This window comes from Balaenoptera ricei, chromosome 9 (assembly GCF_028023285.1).
Source record: "Balaenoptera ricei isolate mBalRic1 chromosome 9, mBalRic1.hap2, whole genome shotgun sequence".
In the NCBI taxonomy this organism is placed as follows: domain Eukaryota; kingdom Metazoa; phylum Chordata; class Mammalia; order Artiodactyla; family Balaenopteridae; genus Balaenoptera; species Balaenoptera ricei.
Genome location: NC_082647.1, coordinates 48,385,907 through 48,411,916, shown reverse-complemented (window position 1 = coordinate 48,411,916; position 26,010 = coordinate 48,385,907). Strand labels below are relative to the sequence as shown.

The window sequence follows — 26,010 nt, the reverse complement described above, 5'->3', positions numbered from 1 at the left end:
TACCATTTTACATAGTACAATAGATCCTTATAAGGAACTCAACACTCCAAAGACATTCCTAGCTTAATTCTTATCATTGAATGTTCTGAATTTTAAAACAATGTCTGAACTCACTGTATTATTCCCCGATGTCACTACACTTGTATTTCTCTAACTTAATTTTCTCATTCTTACCCTTACAGTTGTGAATGAAACAATCTCATTTCAGGTTGCATTTATACATTAACCTCAATTTGGCCTAGTTTCACTGTAGTGAAAAGTCATTGTAGTGCTTTCCCTCCCAAGTTTGTTTTATCTAGCAAACAAATGGCTCTGGTATAAAAAGATTAGCAGAAAAATACCCACCCTGGTTTTAAAATATTGATCTTTTCATGTAACTGCATTACAGTAGCAATGTAGGTGATTCATATTTGAATGAAAAGAAGAAAATAAGACAGTGGAAAGTGTGAAGTCCTGCAATCATCACCGCAAAACAATCAGAACAAGAACAAATTAATCTGCTGTCCAGATGTTTGCCCATCAAAAGTTCTGGGACTTGTGACTCATCTCTGTTTTGGAGGCTTTTTTTAATTGCACAAATATAAGCCTTCACACTGTTTCTTTTAAATTTTTTGACGCTTGGTGAATTTTTTAAATTGAATTTATTTTTTTCTGATTGAAAGAAATGTGTTAATGCCAGAAACAATTTTTAAGAAATGTAGGAAAAAAGAAAAATAAGTAAAAGTAAGTAACCTATAACCCAATTACTCAGAAATGACTACTCTCAACAGAGTATTTTCTTTCAGTCTTTTGTTTATGCATAAATATTCTTTGAAAACATCGTTTCTCTGGTTGAACGACATGTCTTCATATGAATGTGCCATGATTTATGGGACCATCCCCCTGATGAAGAACCGTTTATTGATCTTTTCTGTATTGTTTGTTGATGTTTCCATGCTGAATTGTGAATACCTTTAATTCATTTTCACATTATGGTGGGAAAGATGACCCAGGCATACAGAACTTACCTACTCTTTCCATGGAAAAAATAGGAAACAAGAAAATTTCATAAGAAAATACTGAGAACTTGTAGGTACTAGAAAAACATCTTCATGTAAACAGTTTTCCAGTTGTACTTTATAATTTAATGTGCAATTAATTTAAAAAGTTGCCTAATACTTAGGTCTAATAGTGACAAGGCAATAGGTTTTAACTTAAAAGCAGAGGATTTTGGTAACTGTGCATAGAAAGAGGCCAAATAACACTTTAAGGACTTTTGGTACATTAAAGATGTAGGGATAGGAAATTACCCCTCCCCTTCCTTTTAAGATTTGGCTATCAGTTATCATTAGAACTGATTATTGTTATAAATCTGTGATTCTCGATCATGTTGGAGATATAACATTAGTTAAATTTAATAAAAGTCTTCATGCTTTCCTTCATGAAATCCATTTACAGATACAGGGACTATTTCCATGGGCATATAAGTAATAAGGAGTATGAGTATGAAATGAATTCAAATTACATTTATCATTATCATTTTTGGAAACTCCTTAAGGAAATGGAAAATGTCCTAGTATGCTGCCAAAAACAACAAAAAAATGACTGGGAGTAGAGAATAAAGATCATTTTTATAATTAATTCATATGATCCAGAGTAATAAATATCACTTGGGTAATTAAACAAGACTGAAAAAGAAGGTTAACAAAATAAACTTATTTCAAAATGCTGACTACTTTTTCCCTTCATTTCTTCCCCATGAGTCAGATATATCAAATATATCTTGACTTTATGTTAGGATTTAATAGCATATTTTTACAGATTTTAAAACTCCTCTCATTCATTCCAAATTGAGGAAGCCAATCATTTTTACCGTTGTTGTGAAATACCAGCCATGCCAAGACAGATTTCTTCCTTCTCAATGCATTTGCAATCTTATAAAGAGCTTCTGGTGACTCAGAAAATCCCATGCATCAATTTTCCAAATTGGATTTTATGTGATTAAAAATAAATTTAAATCAAACAGAGACTTTGGTGTGCTTCTGAGAATTCCCATGTCAGGAGTTGGCAAGTGTCAACCATGTGTAGGTGTATGTGTGCTCACTAATACTGTATGAGCCTTTAGGACCTTATTTGAAAAGTTCTTTCCTGGAAGAAGAGTAAAGCGTACCGTTTTGGAACGCAGCCTGCCATATCCAGCTCTGCTTCAGAGGAAAAGAAAGGAGGGTGGGTAGACACAAAAAAACTCCACCGTTTAAAAATCAAAGAAACGGGCTCACCAGATGTGTTATCCTGGGATATTTATTACCTGAAATTAGTATCTGCCTAACCCTTCTTAGGTGAAGGAGAAAGGAGAAGGATGAATATTCTTATAGCACAAATAATGCATTTTTGTAAATTATGCTGACTCCCTCATCCAGGCCTGCTTACCATGACTGTCATCAGTTGGTGGCTGTGACTAGGTTTTTCTGTTTATAGATGAAATTGACCAAAGGCATAACCTGCTTTTGGTTAGTGAAAGAGAAGGGTAAACCTACCTAGGTAGTCAACATCTGGGGTCCCTTGAAGTAAATAACGAGTGTTGGCAATGAATAGAGGAAGAAAAGGGTGCTTCTTCCAAGAAGGTCATATGGTTGGTTATCTAGATAAGGTCTCTAAGCCTTGTTAGAAACTTGGAATTTGTGCTCCTCAGACTGTCCTGTAAGACCCAGCTGAAAACCGCCTGGCTGTGACTCACCTTCCTGTCACCCCAGATGCTGTCCAGTTCTCTGACGCTCATTTTCTGTCCCTTCCACTAATCTGGCACTTAAGACTGTCAGGATTTGGTATGTATACTTTTTATTCTTCCAACTAGACAGTAAGTTTCTTGAGGGTAGGAGCCAGGTCTTCTGCTTCTCTCCATTTCCTGCTGTCTTTCCCACACTGTCCAGCCTGTTGGATTGGTTTCTGTGTCTCAGGCAAGGAAACTGCAGTCTGCAGTGTAATGCTTCTGCCTTTCTACTTGGGAGATGAAGAAGCTGAATGTCAACTGAACTATCCAGACAATCCCCCCATGAAGTGGCTGTGCTCTACGCCACACAAAACACAACTTTCCCATTCTAAATGGAGGAAATAGCCTTTAACTGAGTAATAGAAAAGGCATTCCACAATTCAAGGCATGATTAATACTGTATGAAAATTATTCAAAATCAAACCTGTGTAGAGCACCTGTACTTTGGTTCTTAGTGGTTCTTTCCACTGTTGTTCTTTGAAATATATTGAAGCAGATCCCCAACATACAAGACAATGTTTTTTTCTTTCAGCAGTCAGTAGCTACAGCCTACTTTTTCCCCTTTGCCCTGTAGTTTACATTTGTGATGGCAGAGTGGGAACATATATCCAAACTGTCTTAGCCAAAATAGGGCTAGATTCTGAATACATATTAAATTGGAACTTGAGGAATCGATTCATGTTATTTCTGTAACATTGAACTCTGAGGGGAGAAATATTCATTCCTGCCAATGCATCGCCAAACATTTTACATCCTAAAAGAGGGGTGGATTTGCTGTGTTATAGTGTAGGGAAGGCCACGGTGTAGCTGAGTTGACCTTCCTAGGGGCAGGTGCCCTAGCGGGGACAGTAATGAATGAAGCCATTTGGAGAGATCAGTGCCCTTTGATTATCCTGCATTCAGCAAAGCAGATGGGATACCCATCCTCTAGGGAAAGTATGAAGAGAAATCCTGAAAAATCCCTAATCTGCCTGATTCATATTGAAATTATGCCTTATTTGCACAAAGCCATTAAATAGGCTGTGATGGGAAAAAGAATTTCTAAAATGTTGGTATGTGGTCTTAACGAATCTACACGAGTGGAACTATCTGGCAGTGTTTCCATTTCCAAAGGAATTGGGCTTGAAATGTAAAATTTGTCTTTAGTCATAAGAACCTTCTGCAAGCAAACTCCAGAAGTCAATCTGAGAAATACCTTTGTGAAAAGTCAAGCAGTGCTCAGGGTAAGTCATCCACAGCCTTTCCTACCCAACCTGAGAAGCCAGACCTTTAGCGCTAAGGTGGCTTCCACACAATATAAAGATATTTCCCTCAATTTTAGGGTATTTCTCTCACCTATATAAAAGTGTAACTTAATCATTTGAAATAAATTGAGAGGTCGGACAAGATAGTTACAAAGAGTAGCTATGAATTCTTCCATGAAATTTCCTGTCAATCAAGTAGTTTATTGTTTTATACAATAATTTTTTTTCTACAAATAGTGTATCTAGTGCTTAGACTGTGCCGAGGCAGAGGGTTTGGGCTTTTCTACAATTTTAAAAATTGAAAATGAACTTTAGGAACTGAACTTTTACTAGAGATGTTGCTGAACCCAAAAATACGTTAGACTTCAACAGCGTGAAATTGTAAATTGAGCAATTTTTCCCATACATGAACAAACTTCTCAACCAAAAATAGATGAGTATGCATACTCGTATGTCTGTCTGTTGTTTTGGTGAAAATACAGTAGGAATGTTTTTGACCCAAGACTGCTGAAGAAATTTTTAGAAAGGTTTACATAGCATCTTTTCAGATATAAAAAGTTAAGGTAATGCTAGGATGCTTGTTACGGTGGCCTTGCCATCTCCAGATATAAGTGTCACACAAAATTTGTAGACGCTCATGTTGATACACCATCAGCAGCAGAAACTGAGAACAAACAGCATGCTTATCTGGAAAACTTGAACATGTATGAAAAATAAGAGAACATCCAAAGTAGGTAAAATATATCAGTTTTTTAAATTGAAGTATAGTTGATTTACAATGTTGTGTTAATTTCTGCTATATAGCACAGTGATTCAGTTATACATACATATACATTCTTTTTTTATATTCTTTTCCATTATGGTTTATCATAGGATATTGAATATAGTTCTCTGTGCTACACAGTAGGACCTTGATGCTTAAAAATATATCAGTTTTAAAATTAATTTTTTTAAGTTAAACTGAAAATGAAAAGAAGAAATGAAAGAAACCCTGGTACCTCGTCACATAAACTTCCCATTTTTGAAAGCAGAAACTCTCAACCAGTAACAACTGAGGAGGCAAAAGATGTTAATAGGAAGATGGGATTTAATTCCACTTGATTTTATCCAACTCAGTAGACATTTTGGGGAAGGGAGTATTGGAAGGTAAGTGTTGAAAATATCAAGAAGAGTTCACATTAAGGATTTGGCATTTCTTGGGGCATTTTATTTTATTTTATTTTTTTGTTTAGGTTTGTTTTTATTGATTTAAAAACTATGTTTTAGTCAAAAACCTTGGAATATTTATTTGTTTATTTAATTTACTTTTTACTGAAGTATAGGTGAATTACAATGTTATGTTAATTTCTGCTGGACAGCAAAGTGACTCAGTTATACATATATATACATTTTTTTTTCATATTGTTTTCCCTTATGGTTTATCACAGGATATTGAATATAGTTCCCTGTGCTATACAGTAGGACCTTGTTGTTTATCCATTCTATACATACCAGTTTGCATCTGCTAATCCCAAATTCCCACTCCTACCCTCTTCTACCCCTCTCCCCCTTGGCAACCACCAGTCTATTCTCTATGTCCCTGATTTTTGTTTCTGTTTCGTAGATAGGTTCATTTGTGTCATATTTTAAATTCCACATACAAATGATATCATATGGCATTTGTCTTTCTCTTTCTGACTTACTTCCCTTAGTATGATAATCTCTAGTTGCATCCATGTTGCTGCAAATTTATTTCATTCTTTTTTATGGCTGAGTAGTATTCCATTGTGTATATGTACCACATCTTCTTTATCCGTTCATCTGTTGATGGACATTCAGGTTGTTTCCATGTCTTGGCTATCATGAATAGTGCTGCTATGAACGTAGGGGTGCATGTGTTTTTTTTGAATTATAGTTTTGTCTGGATATATGCCCAGGACTGGGCTTGCTGGTTCATATGGTAACTCTCTATTTTTAGTTTTCTGAGGAACCTCCATACTGTTTTCCACAGTGGCTGCACCAACTTACATTCCCACCAGCAGTGTAGGAGGGTTCCCTTTTCTCCACACTCTCTCCAGCGTTTGTTATTTGTAAACTTTTTAATGATGGGCATTTTAGAAGTGAGCAAGTTGTCGAGGGAGAAATAAGGTTCAATGAGCCAGAGACTGAGTTAGCCAGTGGTGAGGGGAAGGGACACCATAGGCTCTTGCACAGGCTGTATGGAGCAGAGGAGACACCGGAGTGACAGTGACACTGCTATGAGGTCTTGCACACACATCCACCTGGGCACCTGAGGTTTTGTTTTACTTGGCACATCTTGCATGAGAGAAGGAAGGAAGGAAGAAAGGGAGGGAGAAAAAAAAAGAAAAGGATGATTTGACATTTCCAGAAATTAGGGGAAAACCCTTGCCCCTAACCCTTGCATATGACCAATGAAGAGGTTCTAAGTCTTAGCATGAGACAGAGAAGCTAGCATAATAGATCTCCAGAATACTAACAACCCTCAGGGGAATCCTTAGGTGTCTCCCTCATCTCATGCTTAAGCCCAGCCCTGAAATATAAGCTCACAGATCACATTTCCCCTTAATATGCAATGTCCCCCCCTAAAGGCTGACTTGGTCTTATCACTGGCACCATCTTCATGTCACATTTACTGCTTGATTAACTGGCTGATGAACCAGAATTATTTATCACACTCTTATATTATGGTTCCTCTCCCCTATTTTTTATCCAAAATATCACTTGTTCCAAATTACATGTGAAAATTAGTAGACTTATATATTGGTCCCAAAGTCATCTTCCTCCAAGTTTATAAAACACTTTATTTGTAAGGCTAATGAGGGAAATCATTATATTCTGAATAAAAACAAAAACAAATGTATACCATATAACCATTTGTTATGATTAGGTTATTTTGAAATAAAACAAGAAAATTGTAGACATCTCTCCCTTTTTCCTCCTTCTTTTCTACTTGCCACCAACAGGATCAGCAGAAAATGTACCCTCTGGGTCACCAAGTAGACATTTGGCTTAGACTGGCCAAGAACAGGGTCAAGAGTGTGGACAGCTGCGATGAAATGAGGGGGGCATTTAGGGACACCTGGTTTCAGAGCCTTGAGGGAAACCTTGGGTGAATCAATTAAAATCTCTGCCTTAGCTGGCTCATGGTTAAATGGGCACAAATCTTATCCACCACACGAGGATCCAATATAACCAGTAACTCTAGTGTAAGCACCACAAACAGAGCTTGGCACAAAGCAGCAGTTAATAAACCTTGCTTGGGTTTTCTTTAATAAGCCACTTCCTGAATGAATGATTCCTCTGAACCTGGGCAATGCTGGTCTGGACAAACTGCTGATACACGGGCAGCCCTAGGTATAAATATCCACCAAGGAATGAGAAAACAACAAAAGCAACCACCCAAATGAGTACGGGAAGGACGCCATATTATCTCTGAACATGGCCCCTGAATGGGTGATAAACACTAATGACTGTCATCACTCAGATGACTTTGTCCTGTTCTGAGCATCTTCCCACCCTCATATTTCATTACAATTGATGGGTTTTCTTGTGCACATGAAGCATTCAGGGTAAACACAGCTAGCGCGACGCTCCAAGTCTTGCGGGGTAAGAATGCGTGTCTCCACTTGCCTGCAGGGCCTGCAAAAGACAGCTTGACACGGGCATCCTTTGGCCTTCTCACCGCCCCTGCTAACCCAGCCCTGATAAATAAGCCAGCTAATTGAATTAATAAACAACTCTTTCTTTTTTTTTTTTTTTTAAACAGCCAGCTGGCGTGCAATCAAAATGTGTGATAAATTATCTGTCACTGCTTTAACCACAGCGGGAGGGGAGTGGAAAAATTAAGCCACTTCAACCCTTTCTCGCTGCTCCCAGTCTTCCTGCTCTATTCGCTCAGCTATAGGATTTTCCCCCCGCCCTGGTGTTCTCACTTTGGCTGAGGTCCAGGACCGAGTCGCTATGGGTGGAGAAACGTATTTGGCTGCCCTTGATGATGGATCCTTAAGCCCAGGCATTGTGGGGGGAGGCAAAAATGCCGAGCCAGCCTGTGGGAAAGCGAGATTTGTCTGCTGCCCTGGCAGGGAAGGTTCGGTTATGAGCCTGTGGTTTGAGCCCACAAGATTCTCGTTAAGGGAGGGGAGTGTGATGTGGTTCACAAGCAAAGTATTGTGATGTCTGCTTTTTCTTGCCCGCCTCTAATGCCAAACAGCTTTGGGGACTTTCTGGAATGAGTGCGAAGGGCTCGCCAGAGTCTTCGGGAATATAAGTGGCGACCACTTTTCACCCATTTTTGCACCTTAGCAGTTTTCTTCGGTATCTCCTTCCACTCTCTTTTCTTTGTATCCTAAGACCTGATTTCAAGTCACTCCTGTTAAAGGTATTGATGTTTAGAAGCTGGTCTTCAGGATTAAAGATTCTGTACAATTTAAGGGGACTTTTCTGTATTCATTTTTTGGCTGATCCCCAGTGCAGTTTCTCAAAGTCAAAAAAATAAACAGTCCCCTTCAGGCTAAATCCATGTGGAGCCATCATTAGGCTTTTCTGTGTCGTCTCATTTTGTCGGGGGTGGAGACCTCCTGGGGTTCACCCGAGTTGGGAAGCATCTGGATTGTATATTCACTTTAACACCGTAATTCTCTTAGAGGTGCTTTCATTTTAGGATGTTGCCTTGTGTAATAATATACAAGTCATCCGCAGGGAACGATCTGGAACTGGCAACAGATGTAGACTGGGTGAATGCAGGGGTTCTTGATCTGTTTGATTCATGGGCTTCCAAACACTTACACTTCCAAGGAACTTTTCCCGGAGGATATGTGCTTTATTGTCTATATAGAGCAAAACCTTAATCCACTACCCTTAAATGGGGCTGCGTGAAGCCAGGATAAAGTGATGGCTTTTTTTTTTTTTTCATCCTTCAGGAAAACAAAGCTTTTTGGGTAAACTTCATGTAATTGCTAAAGTCAGACCTTGATTATTATCAGGCAAAAAATGGGCAAAAATTTGATTATATTCTTATACTAGAATGTTTACTACAGGTCTTTTTCCTGCTTTCATTGGTATTTTCATCCCTGGCTGTGCTAGGCTTCTCTGCAGATCCAACAGCTTCTTATTGGGGATGGGGGTGGGGTGGTGGAAAGGAGAATTAAAGTAATTCTGAACCGACAATGTGAAGTATTGTGCTTCGGAAACTCCAGGACATTCACACCTCTGTGGAACAGTAACTGGCTGCCCTGAAGAATGCACTTGAACTCCATGGGACAGAATCCAAAAATTCCAACAAGGATCCTATTTAAAGGGCCATAGGAAAATCTCTGGGCAGACTTATGCATTATTTCTGGGACCTGGTCATGTGCCATTGTACCTTCCCCCTCCCCTTTCCCCCTTCTTCATCCTATACACACGTGCACACAGACACACACACCCACATACACTGACCCCATGTTTTGTTCCATTTCCTTGGTCATGAGGCAGATTCCGATGGTGTTGAGAGAGAGATGGTGATAGTTCCAAGAAGGATATTAGTGATCCTGTCAAAAGGCTGAAGGAGGAGACAGCCAACTTGCATGAAGCTTCGTGACATGCTTCGTGAAGGATTTTACATGCCTTGTCCCCAACGCTTTCAAAGAAAACATGAGACAGAAAGTTCAAGCTTCCATTTTGCTATGACATACTCTGTTTTTATTTTACGGAAGATCTGAGAGGAGAAAAGAAGTAAGGGGAAGTTATGCAGGTTTCCATATTTCCAGGCTCCCCTCTTAAAATTCTTTATAGATGGAAGGTAGGGTGTGGGTGGGAAGGAAGTCCTCCTCCCCACCCATATTGACTAAATAAAGGTAGACTCTATCTACTAAAAAGGTTTATGAGAATGTTTATTGGAATCTCTGGATTTTGGTTAATTATTTGAAAGTAGAAGTATTAAATTCACTGTTGAATTCAGAGCCCACTATGATTAGTTTTCTGCAGACAAATAGGGTATATACCTCTTCTCCCACTACACAGGCCCAATTCCATGTGCCAACCTAAGATGTTACTGAGAAGAGAATGTCAGGGCTGAAACTTTACATACTTCCCTTTAAGGACCTTTACGGGGTTGGAATTATTTGAAAGATAACAGAATACAATGCAATAACCATTTTAGGAGCCAGAGGGAGAAAACTGGGAGAAGTGCCCCAGCTGCCACTGGGAAAGGAGAGAACGGTTAGGCCCTTACTGACACTCCCCGATAGGTCTTGGGATCTGCCCTTGCCTCCTAGTTTGGCAGATCCTACCAGGAGCACCCGCCTCCAGCTGAGGAGATGCAGATGCCTGCCAGTTTAACAAACTCTACTCCGAGCTTCCCCCCAAGCACAGTGGCTGACACTGTCGCTGTGACTCCTGACAAGAAGTAGCCCAGCCTCAGAACACATTGCCTCAGTGCCACAGAAAATACACAGCACATGGGCTGTTAGCATTTTCAGATGTCATCTCTGTTTCTTATTTAACTTCAAGATGCAGCTGAGTTCCAGATTAGTCTCCAGGATAGCAGAGAAAGCTTGGACTGGCAGTCAGGAGGCATGGGATGTAATTCACCTTCAACCTTGAACTTGTCATGAGACCACGATAGCCTTTTAATCTTGCTGAGCCTCCGTTTTTTTAATCTGTGAAAGATATCTTGAAATATAAATAAAATGTAATCTGTGTTTTGCTCCAGGTGGGCCCCCAAACTCTTCCAGTTATTAGAGCCTATGGTTATAGAAAATAATTCTCGGTGTCGTTTATGATCACTGCCATTTGTGAGACAGAGTGAGTTCATGAATTTCATTAAGGACAGAGAGGAAATGTCACACGGAAGATACTTTGTTATTAAGTTGGATTTTGATATCAGCCCATTTTAATACCCACATCACAATGGTCTTGTGGAGTCTCCTTCAAAGTAATAAAATAAGTAACTGATTGGTAAATGGCATTGACTCCTGGTTTAGTTAACCTGGCAGTCAGATTAAGGCAGGGTTTCTCAATCTCGGCATTATTGACATTTTGGGCTAGAGAATTCTTTGTTGTGAGGGACTGTCCCATGCATTATTAAATGTTCAGCAGTATCTCTAGGCTGTACCCACTAGATGCCAGTAGCAGCTCCCCTCCAAGTTGTGACAATCAAAAATGTCTCCAGGGGCTTCCCTGGTGGCGCAGTGGTTGAGAGTCTGCCTGCCAGTGCAGGGGACACGGGTTCGAGCCCTGGTCTGGGAAGATCCCACATGCCGCGGAGCAACTGGGCCCGTGAGCCACAATTACTGAGCCTGCGCGTCTGGAGCCTGTGCTCCGGAACAAGAGAGGCCGCGACAGTGAGAGGCCCACGCACCGTGATGAAGAGTGGCCCCCGCTTGCCGCAACTAGAGATAAGCCCTCGCACAGAAACGAAGACCCAACACATCATAAATAAAAATAAATAAACAAATACTTAAAAAAAAAAAAACAACCCTATCTTTAAAAAAAAATGTCTCCAGATATTGCCAAGTGTCCCCCAGGGGGCAAAATCACCCTCGGTTGAGAACCACTGGATTGAGTCGTGACTAAAGGTCCCCAGTTTAGGTCAGGTTTAACTACATATATTTGATATGCTGCAATCTGAAAATGCTAGTTAGCCCCAGAACACCAGCAGTATCTATTAGGTTCAAGTTAGAACAATCTAACCTTGATCGGAAATAGCACTAGAAATAACCCATTTAATCTACAATGTCCCAGGACCTCAGAATAATGGAATCTACTAGAATTCAATCTTTTTGGAAATGGGCAGAATTGTCTTTGTCTTTGTATACTATATCTTACTGTGCACAGAAGAAATGCTCATTAAATGTATGTTGAAAGAATGAACAACTTCCCCCAAAACACCAGGGGAGCACAGAAGGAAGAGCTGCCATGCACAGCCAGTCATTCTGGGTGATCTTTATTCTACAGGAGAAAATGAAGCAAGTGTTGGCCAGTTGGAAGGGAAGAAAGAATCTTTGGGAGGGAGGCTGCCATTACCCTAGCTGAAATGGAGCCAGGTTAAAACTCTCTTCTGATTTAAAAAAAAAAAATGTCATGGAACATTTAATGACCAGCTACAGTGCGTCAGAGCCCAAGCTATATGTACGTCACCCATGCTCCCCAAGAGCATGTAAGAGTGAAAGATTCAGTTACTTTAAGTCTTCTGTATTCTTAAATTGGCATATATTTTAGTGGCGTGGGATGTGGAAATCTCATATGTGCATCTGACATGTTAATCTCCCTAAAATGGTGGCCTCACTGTTTTTCCTAATGCACTTCAAGAGAATGACCTTAAATTGCATTTGAAATGTCTCACTCAGTTGTCCTGACAACTTTCTTTTCTCAGAATAAACAGAATCCACCTGTATCTCTCACCAGAGACACGAGTACTGTATTGAGTTTGTTTTCATGTTTGATGTTTTATAGGTATTCTTTGAACCAACCTTCAAATTCAGAACAATATTAAATCTAAATTCACGAGTCATCAGGTCTGATTAATGAGATTTGTAGATTTTGGCTGATATTATTTTGTAACCATTAAGTTCTGAAATGATCAAAATTGACTTAATATGAGAAGCTTTGCCTCTTACCTGGGTAATTATTGTCATTTAGAAGGAAATCAACCAGGCTGGTGATCTTCCAGCCCCATCTCCACACTTCACTGTGGGTGTCTGTTTTAAAATTTGAATGGCAAGTGCTTTGGGGAAACATTACCTAATTAGCCCTGGGTGAGAAATTCTCTTCTGTCATGTCCTTTTGATAATATACTTAATTGACAACTGATGTTACCGAGATCTGAATTTTATCTGAGATCAAAACTAAGCAAAGAGCAGGAGAGAGTGCTTTCGGAGGGCTTACCATCTCTGCACACGAAGAGTGTGCAAAATTAGGATTCAGAAAGAAGTGTAACTGTTATTTCAGAAGGTAGATTAATATAGTACTAAGTACCAGTGTGCTCAGCATGAATCTTGAATACACACTCCTAGAGTCCCTGATTTTTATCCTGTGATACACACTCTATCTTTAAGTGAAAAATGGAGACTAGTTTAAAAATTTTAAACCTGGGGTGATGAAAGAAAGACTTAGAAGAATGAGTACATGCTTCTTTCCATTCATTTTCCCTGTCTATATCTCCCCAGTCTTCCAAGAACACCAAGGGAGGCAGTACTGTGTAGCCAGATTGAGTAACTTAGATGTATTTTTTCTTGTTGGAATCTGATTTAAAGATTCCCCACCCTCACCCCTGGGAAAATAGTTGAGGTTGGTTGCAAAAGAGTATAATATTTACTTCTTTGTTTGTTTACAAATTGAGTTTTTAGTACATATCCCTCCTACTTCCAGCAAGGACTTTTTTTTTTTTTTTTTTTTTTGACAAGAAAGTAGGATTTATTGGTGGGCATGAGTAAGGAGGGGACAGCAACAAGGCTTTCATTAGTGCGGGGCCCGCCATTTGTCCAGAGGGCCACGATTAGGGATGTATTTGACCCCACAGCCATCCAGGATAAGCCGCTTTTCTGCCACCATGTTTTCAAATTCGTCGGAGTTAAACTTAGTAAATCCCCACTTCTTGGATATGTGGACCTTCTGGCGGCCAGGGAACTTGAACTTGGCCCTGCGGAGGGCCTCAATCACATGCTCCTTGTTCTGCAGCTTGGTGCGGATGGACATTATGACTTGGCCAATGTGGACCCTGGCCACTGTGCTCTGGTGCTTTCCAAAGGCACCGCGGCCTATCAGCTCCAGCACAGGACAACATCTTGTTGATGCGGATGACGTGGAAGAGGTGGAGCTGCACTCGGATGTGAAAACCATCTTTGCCACAGCTTTTCACCATGTACTTGTTGGCACAAATACAGGGAGCCTCCAGGGCCTCAGAGGAGAGCTGCTCATACTCATCCGACACACCATGTGGCCACAGAGTGGGAACTCATCCACCTTTGCCTTCTTCCGCCCCAGGTCAAAGATGCGGATCTTAGCATCAGGGACACTTCGGCAGAAGCGAGACTTTGGGTATGGCTTGTTCTTACAATACCGGTAACAGCAAGCGGGGCGGTGGCCCATGGTGACACCAGGATCTTCAATGGCGCGCCGAAGGGAAAGAGGCGCTCCCACGCCTGCACATGCCTTATATAGGCAGTCTGTCTTCACGCCTAGGAACCATGGAGTCCGGGCGAGGGAGGGTAGACGCCCTCAGCTAGAATTTTACCTGAGATCAAAACTAAGCAAAGGGCAGTGGACTGGAGAGAGTCCTTTTGGAGGGCTTATCTCTCTGCACACATGAAGAGTGTGCAGAATTAAGTCCACTCTTGCAGGAGCAGTAGTCTCTGAATGCAGATGGCCCTTCCCCTGGTCAGCTGGGCTTCCCCCACGTGAAGTCTGCAGCCTCCAATATGCTCTTCAAAGCATGATGCCATTCTGAAAGTCAGGCTGGATGCTGGGTGGAATGTGTCACAGAAACGGAAGAACAACTCCCCGTTGCTAGAGCTGCCATCACTATTTCCACTGGGCTTAGCAGTGACACGTTTGGTTAACCATTTTGTTAGCCTCCAGTTAACCACGCATGCTTTGAAAACCTTACAGAAGTGGGAAGATGTCTATATATAATGTTATTCATATAAAAAACAACCCCACAAGATACAGTTCTTTCCTTAGTTGCCACACCAAATCCAGACTCTCTATAACTGGCATTTGGTGAAAGGAAGAAATCACTTGATAAACACCCTTTGGTGATTAATTTATCTGGAAACTAGGGTGGAGTGGAAGATTCTCTAAAAAAGGGAATTGAGCTTGTTTGAGTTTGGAGTCCTTTGACTCAATCTTGTATCCACTTCTCTTTTACAATGATTCTGCCTTATCATTGTATATGAATAAATACAAATATCAGAGCCCTTGGGTAGAGCATGTTTTCCAACTCCAGTTGAGCTGACTTCCTTTCCTCCTCTATATCTTTTTCCCTTCCCTCTGGCCTTTTGCCTCTTTCTTGCTTTTTGCCTTTTCCACATGCTTTTTATATTATCTACCATCTTCTTCTAACTAGGCAAACTGTCAGGCTGCACCACAAAGAACAACGTCAGGTCCAAATCCCTTGTCTACACTGGCTCTCGAGCAGGTGACTTAACATTTATTTCTTCAGAGGAATTTCCTACATCTTCAGAACATGGGGGATGATCTTCATCACCTACTTCGAAGGTTTAATATCTGCAAAGAACTTTGCTCACTCTAGAAGGAAGGCACTGATTTAGGACAAGCTACTACATTATTGTCAGTCCCTGGTGAGTAGTTGCTTAGGAGAAATTTGGAGTCAGAAAAGAAATTGCTTAAGCTGGAAGAGAAGACAGTTCATGAAAATGATATCTTAAGCTTGTTAGAAGATAAATTCTTAGGACATTTTCAATGAATAAATCAACCAGAAAGCTTTCTATTTGGCGTTTTTAGAACGGTACTCAGTTGTGACAGTATGATTTAAAGAGGTGGTTCCACATTCCCCACTCCACCACCCCCATTACTTAGGTTGTAGGCAGTGAAACAGTAGAGTTAGATCTCTGGTTTATTGAACTGTACACCATGAAGACAATAGAAATGAAGAGGTAAAAAGATAGCTTAGCAAGAGACTGTAATTTCACTCTTAAAAATGTGTCAAATAGTTAATGTATTCTGCTAGTCATACCTCCTGAAACAAGAAAAACTCTCCAATTAGAAAAGAGTACAGAAAACTTATTCTTCAACAGCTAGATATTAATGGAATTTTTAAAATGCGTCTGAGAATCAACATGATTTGGATACACATCAGCTCAGAAAAAAAAGTTGTTCCTCATTTCTTGGCTGGAAATGCTCTGCACTATCATCTTCTTGGGCCTAATTCAAAAGTTCTCCTTAAGCATAACTTTTTATAAACACACAAACAACCAGACTCTTCATAAATTATAAATGGCTTCTCTTGGAAATGCCTTAAATGTAGATATGCATTATAAAAAATAATTTTTTTTGCCTTAAATGTAAACATCAACCAAAAAAAACCATCTTTTGTGTTTTGTTTTAGTTTCCCCATGCACAGCTTTATTTTCCCTGCTATGTTTTGCCTAAAAAACCAAAGATTGTGCTGTGATAGAAGCTTTTATTAATGATGGTGCTCCTTCATCCGGAGTCTCTCCCAGGTTTCTCCTGGTCCTTCCTGCTCAGTGAGAACAGGCCATTGACAAATGGCATTACTGGTTCTTGATGTGCTCAGAGCCCAGGGGCTATTGGTGGATGTACTCTTTGTGTTGTCTGAGAGCTGCTGAGTTGGGCACCATGCAGTCCAGACCACTCACAGGCAGACCGGGAACTCTTTTTTAGGAGGATGGTAGAGCCATCACGGCAGGTTGATTTGGCTATTGGTCCAGTGGCTTTGGACCACGAACACTTAACAAAGCACCCCCAAAAAAACTTAAGCAGCACTTAATGATCAGAGTTTATTACACACTCTTTCTCTTCCCCACCCCCATCCCCAGTCTTCTCCCATATCTTTGTTGACGTGCTTGGGGGGACTCAAGCAGGGATCAGATCAGAGGCAAAGGAGAGTGTGGAGAACAGAATGTAGAATGTACCATACCATTTTACCAAGAAGAAAAACAGAACTGGACATACGCCACATGTTAGTTAGGTGTGGATATCGATACCAAGGGGCAGGACAACTTATACTTCCGTACAATCTACTACCCATAGTTTAAGAGAAACACATGGAGACTTTTTACCTATCATAAGCTTGAGGCCCCCTTGGCCAGACAACAAATGTCTCCACAAGGAATGGCACACATCTTGCCATTTCCCAGCAAGTGGAATAAAGCTAGAAGACGACAATATGGAACAACCGTCCTGGAGAAGCCTTGCCAACACCAGGCAGAGGTGTGTCCAGGAAGGTCCTTTTAGTCAGACATTCAGATGCAGAAGTTTGAGCATCTGAGTTACTGAGAAGTGTCCTCTGGGGATGGAGTGGGGGTGGGAGGGCAGTGCCCACTGAATACAGCTGCTCTAGGAAGGGTGTGGGTAAGCGTCTGATGGAGGACTGGTGATGGGGTGCCTGGCTTCCCCACCCAAGCAGCGCACTGCCGAGTCGTGGACCTCCCCCCTCCAACGCTGCAGTGCGGTGGCTGTTCATGATGGTCATCAAGCACACACCCAAGGACTGCTGTGCATTAAAAAGGGAGCAATTGGTATAGTTAATGTTGCCCGCTGTCCATCTTTCTTGGGATGATGGGAAGTGTAGCAGTGAGGAGAAATCCTATCCATCACTATTCATTGCATCACTTTTTTGCCCAATAATGAGGTCACCCCACTCAGGAAGGGCCCTGGGATACACATATGGTGTCAAGTTTGCTGTGGGAACTTGAATCTGAATTTCATGACTTCTGTGCAATTAAAACCCCAAACTTAGTGTTGCATTAACATGGATTTTCCATAGTGAGTTATAAATGCAAAGTTCTATGTTTCATATGTCTTTTTCTAACATATATTACTGCCTGTGTTTCTGATTAAAAGCTCATCCAAAATAAAATAACAAAGGATTACTTTTTTTCCAATAGAACTTTCTTCTATAAAAGCTAGAAATAAGCCCTTACCTAAAATTACCCAGGCTTGCAGGTGCTGGGTTTTGGGGGCTGTGTAGTGTTCACTAGCAAGACAAAGGGCATTATTCTCCCTGCAACCACCACCAGAAGGCATTCTTTCTGTGGAGAAAATTGTAGGCCAACGCTTTAAAGACATTCCATGGCTAGGCACCACTCCTGGAGACTTGCAGGCAGCAGGCAGGCAGGCAATCAACAAATATTTATTCTAAGGCCACTGTGTATTCAGCACCTTTAAAATTGCCAGGGAAACCATCCAGGAGCGTAAATACCTGCTAGGGCCAAGTTAGTACCCAAGGTCATTCCGTAGTGCTTAAGGAGCTCAGTAATCTGAAAGGAGCAGGGAACCCTAAAACTGTAAGATGGCAGTATCTCACCTGGGTATGGGGATATTGACAGAATAGGAAAATAAAATCCAAGAAAAGGCTCATTAACTAAAGCCGATACTTAACAGTTGCACCATCCCCATCTTTTCCTTTTACATCTCCCTTAACAGACACCCAGCTCCCATTCCCTACACACAACACACACAGCACACACACACACACACACACACACACACACACACACACTACTACTACCATTCACCATCATCATCACCTCTGCCCAGAAACTGAACCCAACTGGATGGATCAAGTCATCAGTTGTTTTTTTTTTTTTTTTTTTTTAATAATGAACACATTTTAAAAATAACAGGGCAAATATGCTAAGATGTGCAAATACAAGGATATTCATCACAGTGTCATCAGAGAGGGGGAAAATGGTAACAGCATGTATGGAACATCAACTGAGAATTGGGATACTCCCCTAGAGAAAATCCAACATCTATTAGGCATGACGTGAGATTTTGTGGGGGCCAGGGATATGGCGACACGGGCTTGTATGGCACACATCCTGGCCTGTGCAGAGGTGAGCAGGACTCTCACCTTCTTGCATTAAGTTCTCTAATCTAGTTTTTTTGATGCAGCTGAAAAGTCACATTAGTTGTTTTGACATGTGCATCACATAGTGGTGCTTTACAAAGTCATACGAAATCCCTGCATCCTCTGTTAACATATGTAACCGCCAAGCTACGTCTCCCCTGAGCTTCCATTGGACAGTACTGGTGTTTTTTGGGTTTTGTTTTTGTTTTTGTTAACCAAGCATAAGATGTTACACCGATCCCTATTAAATTTCTCATATTGGATTCCTTGATGCTAGTCTGCCAAGATCTTTTTGGATACTGGTTCATCATCCAGTGTATTTAACACTCTCTACTAGCTTTGTATCATACACAGTTGACGGATGTGGCTTCTGCATTTTCTCTTTAGTTCTAAGCCAGCTAGGAGATGATAGAATTGTAGAAAAAAGAGGGTGCCAATGTCTTGCAGAGGAGTCAAATTCCCTGAGACATACTGAAAACCTGGCTTAGACCTTATCCATTCTAGGGCAAAGTATCTTTTTGGCTTTTATTGTTCACGATACAGTGTTTCACTTAAGGTGACATCATAATGAATATTAGTCATTCTCAGATGAAGTCAAGAGTTTCTATTAGCACCCTGTTAAAGGATAAGAGATTCTTATTTTGCTTTATGTACTTTATTTTTAAAATATTTTTTAACTGACAAAATTCATATAATATAAAATTAGCCATTATAAATTGTACCTTTCAGTGGCATTTAGTACATTCAAAACGTTGTGCAACCATCACCTTTACCTAGTTCCAAAATATTTGCATCACCCCCAAAGGAAACCCTGTACCCATTAAGCAGTTCCTCCCCATTCTCCCCTCACCCAGCCCCTGGCAACCACTAGTCTGTTTTCTGTCTCTGTGCATTTACCTATTCTAGATATTTTGTGTAAATGGATTCATACACTATGTGACCCTTTCTGTCTGGCTTTTTCCATTTGATAATGTTTTTGAGATTCATCTATGTTTCAGCAGGTATCAGAACTTCATTCCCTTTTATGGATGAGTAATATTCCATTGTGCTTTATTTTGAATTTTAAAAATCTAAAGTAAAACAAATATATTTTAATGCTAAGAAAAAGAGGTTATCATCTCCTTTTCTTATTTTTCATCAAAATCTGGTGTTAAAACTCTGCCCACAAAACAATTCCACTCTGTCTGACTAATTATTCTGTATATCCTTATGGCTTATACAGTTTCTTATTCCATTAGGTATCCGCATGTCATAGAGGAGGAATTTGAAGCTCAAGGTGACCAGCCAAGGTGGCGGAGCCAGGCTTTTAAACCTAGATTTCTCACTCCAAGTCTTCTGTTCTTCTTCTGAAGTTCTCTGAAACAATGACATTTCTTTCTTTATTTTAGACATTCATACAACTCACTTCTCCAGCAGATTCCTACCCCTTAGCAGCCATCATCTCAGACCCTCTCTCTAATGGAATAGGGAGCTCAGGATCCTGCCCTCGTTAGTTAGGTACATTAGGACATGTAGAGCCAAGTGGTTTACTTATCTAAGGACTTATTTAAAGCTGTCTTACAGTAGAATGAAGACTAACTCCTGCCCTCAGAACAGCAGTTGGTTCTGAAATTCACTAAAATGCACAGCCTCTTAAAATGCTCACCAGCCTGCTGAGTTATAAATGACAGCCCCTGAGTCAAAGAGACGCAGGTAAGCAGTATCTGAAATAGAACAATTCTATAAATGTGCGTTCATTAATTTCTTCACTTAAGAATAAATTGAAGGCTCACTCTTGCAGAACTGTAATTACTATATGATTTAGACATTAATATAAAAAGGGTGGCAGGGAAATTGCTTAAGATTTGTCTCTGGGGTTTGTTTGGCTTTCTTAACCACCGAAGTTTAACATGTCACCTAGCGCTTAGGTCTGCTTTACCTCACTTTAGAAGTTATACCAGCAAGTGGACAATGAGAGAGTGAAATCAAACACTGAATTATTTTCCTTGATTACTTTAGAATTGCTGAAGTTCCACTTTTCTGAGGTACCATCCTTATTTGTGAGATTTCCTTGCATCATTTTCCAGTGGACTAGAGTATTGATGTATAATACAATTCCTTTGTGTTTTTTAATAATTACATCATTTCTAATATCTTCAGAGTTAATACTTTTTAATGACAACATGACAAAGAGTATGAATAGTTTTCCCCCCAGACCCTATAGGATCCTCCCCTTTCTCTGGTAATCTCTTCTGCCAACCTGGTAGCCTTATTTGAAATTTTACTACCAAACCAAAATCTAAAGCAGAAGAATACTTAAACTGTGAAACCATCAGAGCTGAGTTACATTATACAAGTTTTGAAAGGAGCATATTTTATTCCAAGTGATTAAGCCGGGTGTGATTTTAATTAATTTTCTTAACAATGATTCTGAAATAAATGTGGATTTTAAGATCCACTCTGCTGTCAGAGTTATACAATCATTCTCAACAGACATCCTGAAGCCAGGATGTGACTCTGGGCATTAAAACTATTTCTGCCTTGGCTAAGTGAAGTTCAAAGTTTGTGTAACTATCCCATGGCACCGTCTCATCCCTACCTCTCTCCAACTTTGGGAAGCATTTTGGGATCCAACTGGCGACATAGTGTCATAAAATTCAGTGGGTAAATAACAGTTATTTTTCGTGAATTCAGAGACTTAATTTCAGAAATCCTTGATGCCTAGAGCAAGTCAGTAATCATCGATATTGCAAGCACTCCTCCAGTGAAGGCTTCTGGAGGTGTCACACCATTGACCATTTGGACCATTCAGGAGCCTGTGTTACCACCTCAGCTGATCAACTGTGTTGGGAAGGAGAAAGAAAGAAGAAATTACATTTACAGAAATACAGAAATACCTTGGGGTGATCACTGACGGCAATTGTTTTGTATTCGAAAGGAAATATGAAGATGGATTTTATCTTATTTTCATATAGTCTCTTACTTGTGGTCAACTCAGCAACACTACATTTTGATGTTATCACATTCTTTTCTGGAACAAAACCCAAGAGCCGTTTTTAATTAAAACCTTTCTAGAAAGAATGCTTCAACCATCCCACCCCCCATCCAACTGAATTTCAAATATTTGTTTAATTCGGTTTGGCTTTCAGAGTCTGTAAAGCATAAGCAATCGGCCGAGCTGAAAATGGAGAAGAAATGTTTTTACAGTTCCACAAATGTTTCTAACTGGCAAGAGTGAGTTGTTAATGGGAGATAAATTGCCTGGGGTGGGTGTGGGTGGGTGTGTCGTGCGTGTGTGCTCACGCAGGCCACATGCATGCACCCACGTGGAGGTAATGACGTTTGAGTGTACCTGGGCCTCACAGGACATGCTGTGATGCAAAACTGTGCTAAGTTGGAGAGTAAAGAGGGGCTGGGACGGGGCCACCATGGCAGCGGTCGTGCATGGTATGGGATGAGGTAGATAGCTGGTTTCTTACCAGAACTCAGAGCCTGGGCAGCAGGCCCATCCTCCCATTGGGAACAGTGAACAAGGAGCTGATAAAATACACAGACCGAATGAAAATGACCCCTATTGACTGAAACCAGCTGTGTCAGGCTTCTCGCTGTCTCTCCTGATTTGCTCTCTCAAATAAATGGATGTGGTAGAGGATGAGAGAAAGTAAACAGAATCATTTTTTCTTTCTTGCAGTTGCACCTCAGTAACAGCCCTGGTTTTTATAGCTGAAAAATATATGTTTATTTGCTCATTAATTTCCCTCTCTCTCCCTTGCCTTTTCTTGGCATTGTGTAGAATGTTATTTAAAATAAGACACAGTTCGGCTTCAAAAAGAAAAATCATTCTGCAAAATACAGCTTGGACTCATTTGCTGGTCATTTATCATCCCTAAGAGAGTGGGGTACAAATATCTTTATTTGGTATGCTTTAATGATTTATAGGGTGATGACTCTTGTTGGCACCAGGATACAGGGAAACAGCAGTCTCTTTAGGACTTTTAGAAGTGCCCCAAACTGTTTAGAAATGACATGGAGAATATTAAATGTGGCATATGCAAAGCAGCTCGATAATCATTTCTCTTCACTGCCTTCCTTTCAAAGATGGGGTAGGCTGGTGCTTTGGGGGTGGACTCAACCCACAGGCCTAAGATTCTCTAAGGGGTGCTTAAAAGTCTTCATTTCCACACTCGGGTGTGTGTGTTTTCTTTCCAGTACTTCAAAAAGGCTTTGGTTTTATGTATCTCCCATTTCCTTTGGGTAGTGGGCAAATAATAATGTGCCTAACATTAGTGCCCAATAAATATTTGTTGAACGAACAGTTAAATGGAATGTTATAAGGCTTATTAGTATTATTGTCTTGGCATGAAACCTGCAAGAATAGACTTGAGGCAATCAAGTAATTTCCCTTAACAGTACAAGCTAATTATTTGAGAGATGAAGATCTGGTGCATAGTATTTATTTGTCAGGCTCAATTTGCTCCTAATTAAAGATGGAAAAGTTGTTTGTAGCATTGAAGGGATAACATAGTGACCCACTGCTAAACAGCTTTTCAATTTTCCATGCTACTCTTTCAGGGAAAATGTATCAAGATGAAGTTAATGTGCATTCCTTTTGTTTATTTGTGTCTCCTTTTTTTCTGTTATCATTTTTTTAGATTTTTATTTTTTATTTATTTATTTATTTTTGCCTGTGTGGTGTCTTAGTTGCAGCATGCGGGATCTTAGTTGAGGCATGCCTTTTGTTGCGGCGTGCGGGCTCCTCGTCGTGGTGCGTGGGCTTCTTTCTAGTTGTGGCGTGCGGGTTTTCTCTTCTCTAGTTGTGGCGCTCAGCTCCAGGGTGCATGGGCTCTGTAGTTGTGGCGCTCAGGCTCCAGAGCACGTGGGCTCTGTAGTTTGCAGCTCGCAGGCTCTAGTTGAGGCGTGCAAGCACCGTAGTTGTGGCATGCGGGCTTAGTTGCCCCGCCACACGTGGGATCCTAGTTCCCCGACTAGGGATCAAACCTGCATCCCCTGCATTGTAAGGCAGATTCTTTACCACTGGACCACCAGGGAAGTCCCTTCTGTTATCATTTTTAGAGGGCAGGCAGGGTGTGGAGCGGGGATCTCTTTTGACAGTATTTTTGTAGTCCACCTGCCTGTATGACTTCTGAAGTCATTCTGCTAATGTTGGTTGTCTGATAAAATTGTCCTTTCATATGAATACCACCTGCAGTGATCCAAGATGAAAATGCTACATTCGCATCCTAAACCTCAGAAAGTTTCATTCATTCCAGAAATATGAATTCAGTGCCCAATATGTACCAGGCTCTGTGCTAAAGCTTAGAATTTAATACTGAGCAGAATCCAACATGGTTCCTGCTGTCATGAAGCTTATAATCTGGGATGGTTGGTGGGTATTAATTGAATGATCATACTAAAAATCGTAACTACAAACTGAATTTTAAAAAGAGGAATATGGTTCTACTGGGTCCATGTAACAACAGGAATTGATTTAGACCAGGAGACCAGGGAGAATTTTACTAAGGAGGATCCTGCGGCTGAGAGCTCTAGAATGTCTGAGGAAAAGGAAAGATCATGCCAGGCAAGAAGATGATCAAATGCAAAGAGTTGATGGGAAGGCCGGGCCACACTCCTCAGTGCCTATGCATATACTATATTAAGGGCTTGACCTTCATCCTCTGAACATTGGAAAGACATAGAACGGTAATATATCTGAAAGTTAGGAAGTAGGGCTAGGGAGAACAGATACCTGGACCTTATCAGATCTGTGTTGGGGCGGGGGAAATATAAGTACCCATCTTCATAAATGTAACGAGAGGTGATCGTGCTAAGCTCTGGATGGTCCTTTGCTGCAGTTGAGCTGCCTGGAAATTCTCACCACCCACCCTTCCCTCTGCCAAGCTTTGGAACGAGTGTATCTGGGTCTCCACTTGTGTGCTGGACTGTGCAGCAATGGCATCTTGTCATTTTTTTCTGGGCCCTGCTCTTCTTTCTGCCTTTCCTTTCGATTATGGGGAGGTGGTATAACACAGTTTATTCCTGTTTTGGCAAAGTGTGCATGACAAGCCTTTCAGCTCTTTCTCTGCTGGCGAAGAGAACAGGCTGTGGAGGTAACTCACCTCCACCCCTCTCCAGCGGCAAGAGCTTGGGCACGTGGCTTAGTCTCTCTTTGTGCCTTGCAGGGTTGTTCTGAAGATTAGGTGAGTTAATACTTGTCAAACACAGAATGAGGAGTGGCACGTAGTGAGTGCTCAGTTGATGCCAGCAGTTATTATTAGCTGTTTTTACTGATATGGCAAGGTGTCAAAGATATGTATTGTTGAAGTGAAAAAAAGCAAGATACAAAACGATATATCATAAAAAGGGCTTGCACAAACGTATTCTGATAAACGTTAAGGATACGTCTGTGGATACTTGGTGGTTATATCTGAGGAATGGGGCTTAGAAGGAAGAAGGTAAGCAGGTAGTTTTTACTTTCTCACCACATATTCTTGTAGTAGTTTTTTGTTTTTTGTTTTTTTACTATGCAGCTGTGTATTTTTATAATAATGAAATTATAAAGAATAGTCTCAAAATCCATCAACAGTATTTGCTATGTCAGTTTAAAAATAATGATCTCAATATATTTTTTCATAATTTTCTTCACTTTTAAGTTTGGAGATGTCACTTAGAAACTTTTCTTGGAGTAAAGAAACGTGTATCTGAAGTCCAGCAATTCATCCAATGTTCGCTTCTTTTGTTTATGTTCTATTCAAATAAGAGTTTTTTTAAACCACGTGCTATTATGATCCCATTGTTATAAAATTATTCTACTTGTTCTTCTGTCTCTACATATGCACAGAGAGAGCTGTCTGGAATACTGTTCACCCACCAAACAAACAATGCATTTGGTTCATTGGTTGCTGACTTCATTGTACTTTTAAGGGTTGCTTAAATTTTTTATAATGAGCATTTTTATAAAAACAGTGAAATCATTTCTAAAAATTGTAGATGAGGAGTATCTGTTCACTTTTGTGTTTAGTAATAAACACAATATACAGCATCTAATCATTCCCAGGGATTCAGGAAGCTTAACTTTTTCAGGATGATACAGATGCAGATCAGTAGCTTCTGTGTGGTACATGTTGCTCATGAAAGAGGTGGCAAGTGGGCTCAGTGGTTACTGCATCAGGACACAGGAAATGTATTAAATGATTATCAGATATTAACATATAGTCTGTCAAACTGCCCCCCCTTTTTTTAACAAGTGAAGGCTGTTTATATTTGACTAAAGATTTTGACGAATTGAATTGGTACTTATCAATAGTTTACTCTGACCAGCTGAGAATCATTAATATTGTACAGGGCTGGCACATGGTTGCTTTGATCATCATTTAAATACAACTCTCCCATTTCACAGTGATTACACACCACCATCATCAATCAGAAAAGAATGCAAATCAGGAGAGAACTTTGAGTCCCCTAGTAAATATTTTATGTAGCCAATGTAAGCTTGCCAACTAGAATAT

General features: G+C 40.4%; 2 protein-coding genes and 1 pseudogene across 9 annotated transcripts in view; 1 reads left to right on the top strand and 2 right to left on the bottom strand.

The window, feature by feature from the left end:
• The window catches only part of CREB5 (cAMP responsive element binding protein 5), a 404,519-nt gene that overhangs the window by 354,396 nt on the left and 24,113 nt on the right, over positions 1–26,010 (top strand). The gene's annotated exons all lie outside the window — the stretch shown is intronic.
• On the bottom strand, positions 13,550–14,061 carry LOC132371917 (large ribosomal subunit protein uL16-like; annotated as a pseudogene).
• Positions 21,271–26,010, bottom strand: part of TRIL (TLR4 interactor with leucine rich repeats) — a 136,587-nt gene continuing 131,847 nt past the window's right edge. Inside the window, exon 8 of the mRNA XM_059933683.1 lies at positions 21,271–21,346. The gene's annotated coding sequence lies outside the window, so the exon portion shown is untranslated. The remainder of the gene's footprint in view (positions 21,347–26,010) is intronic.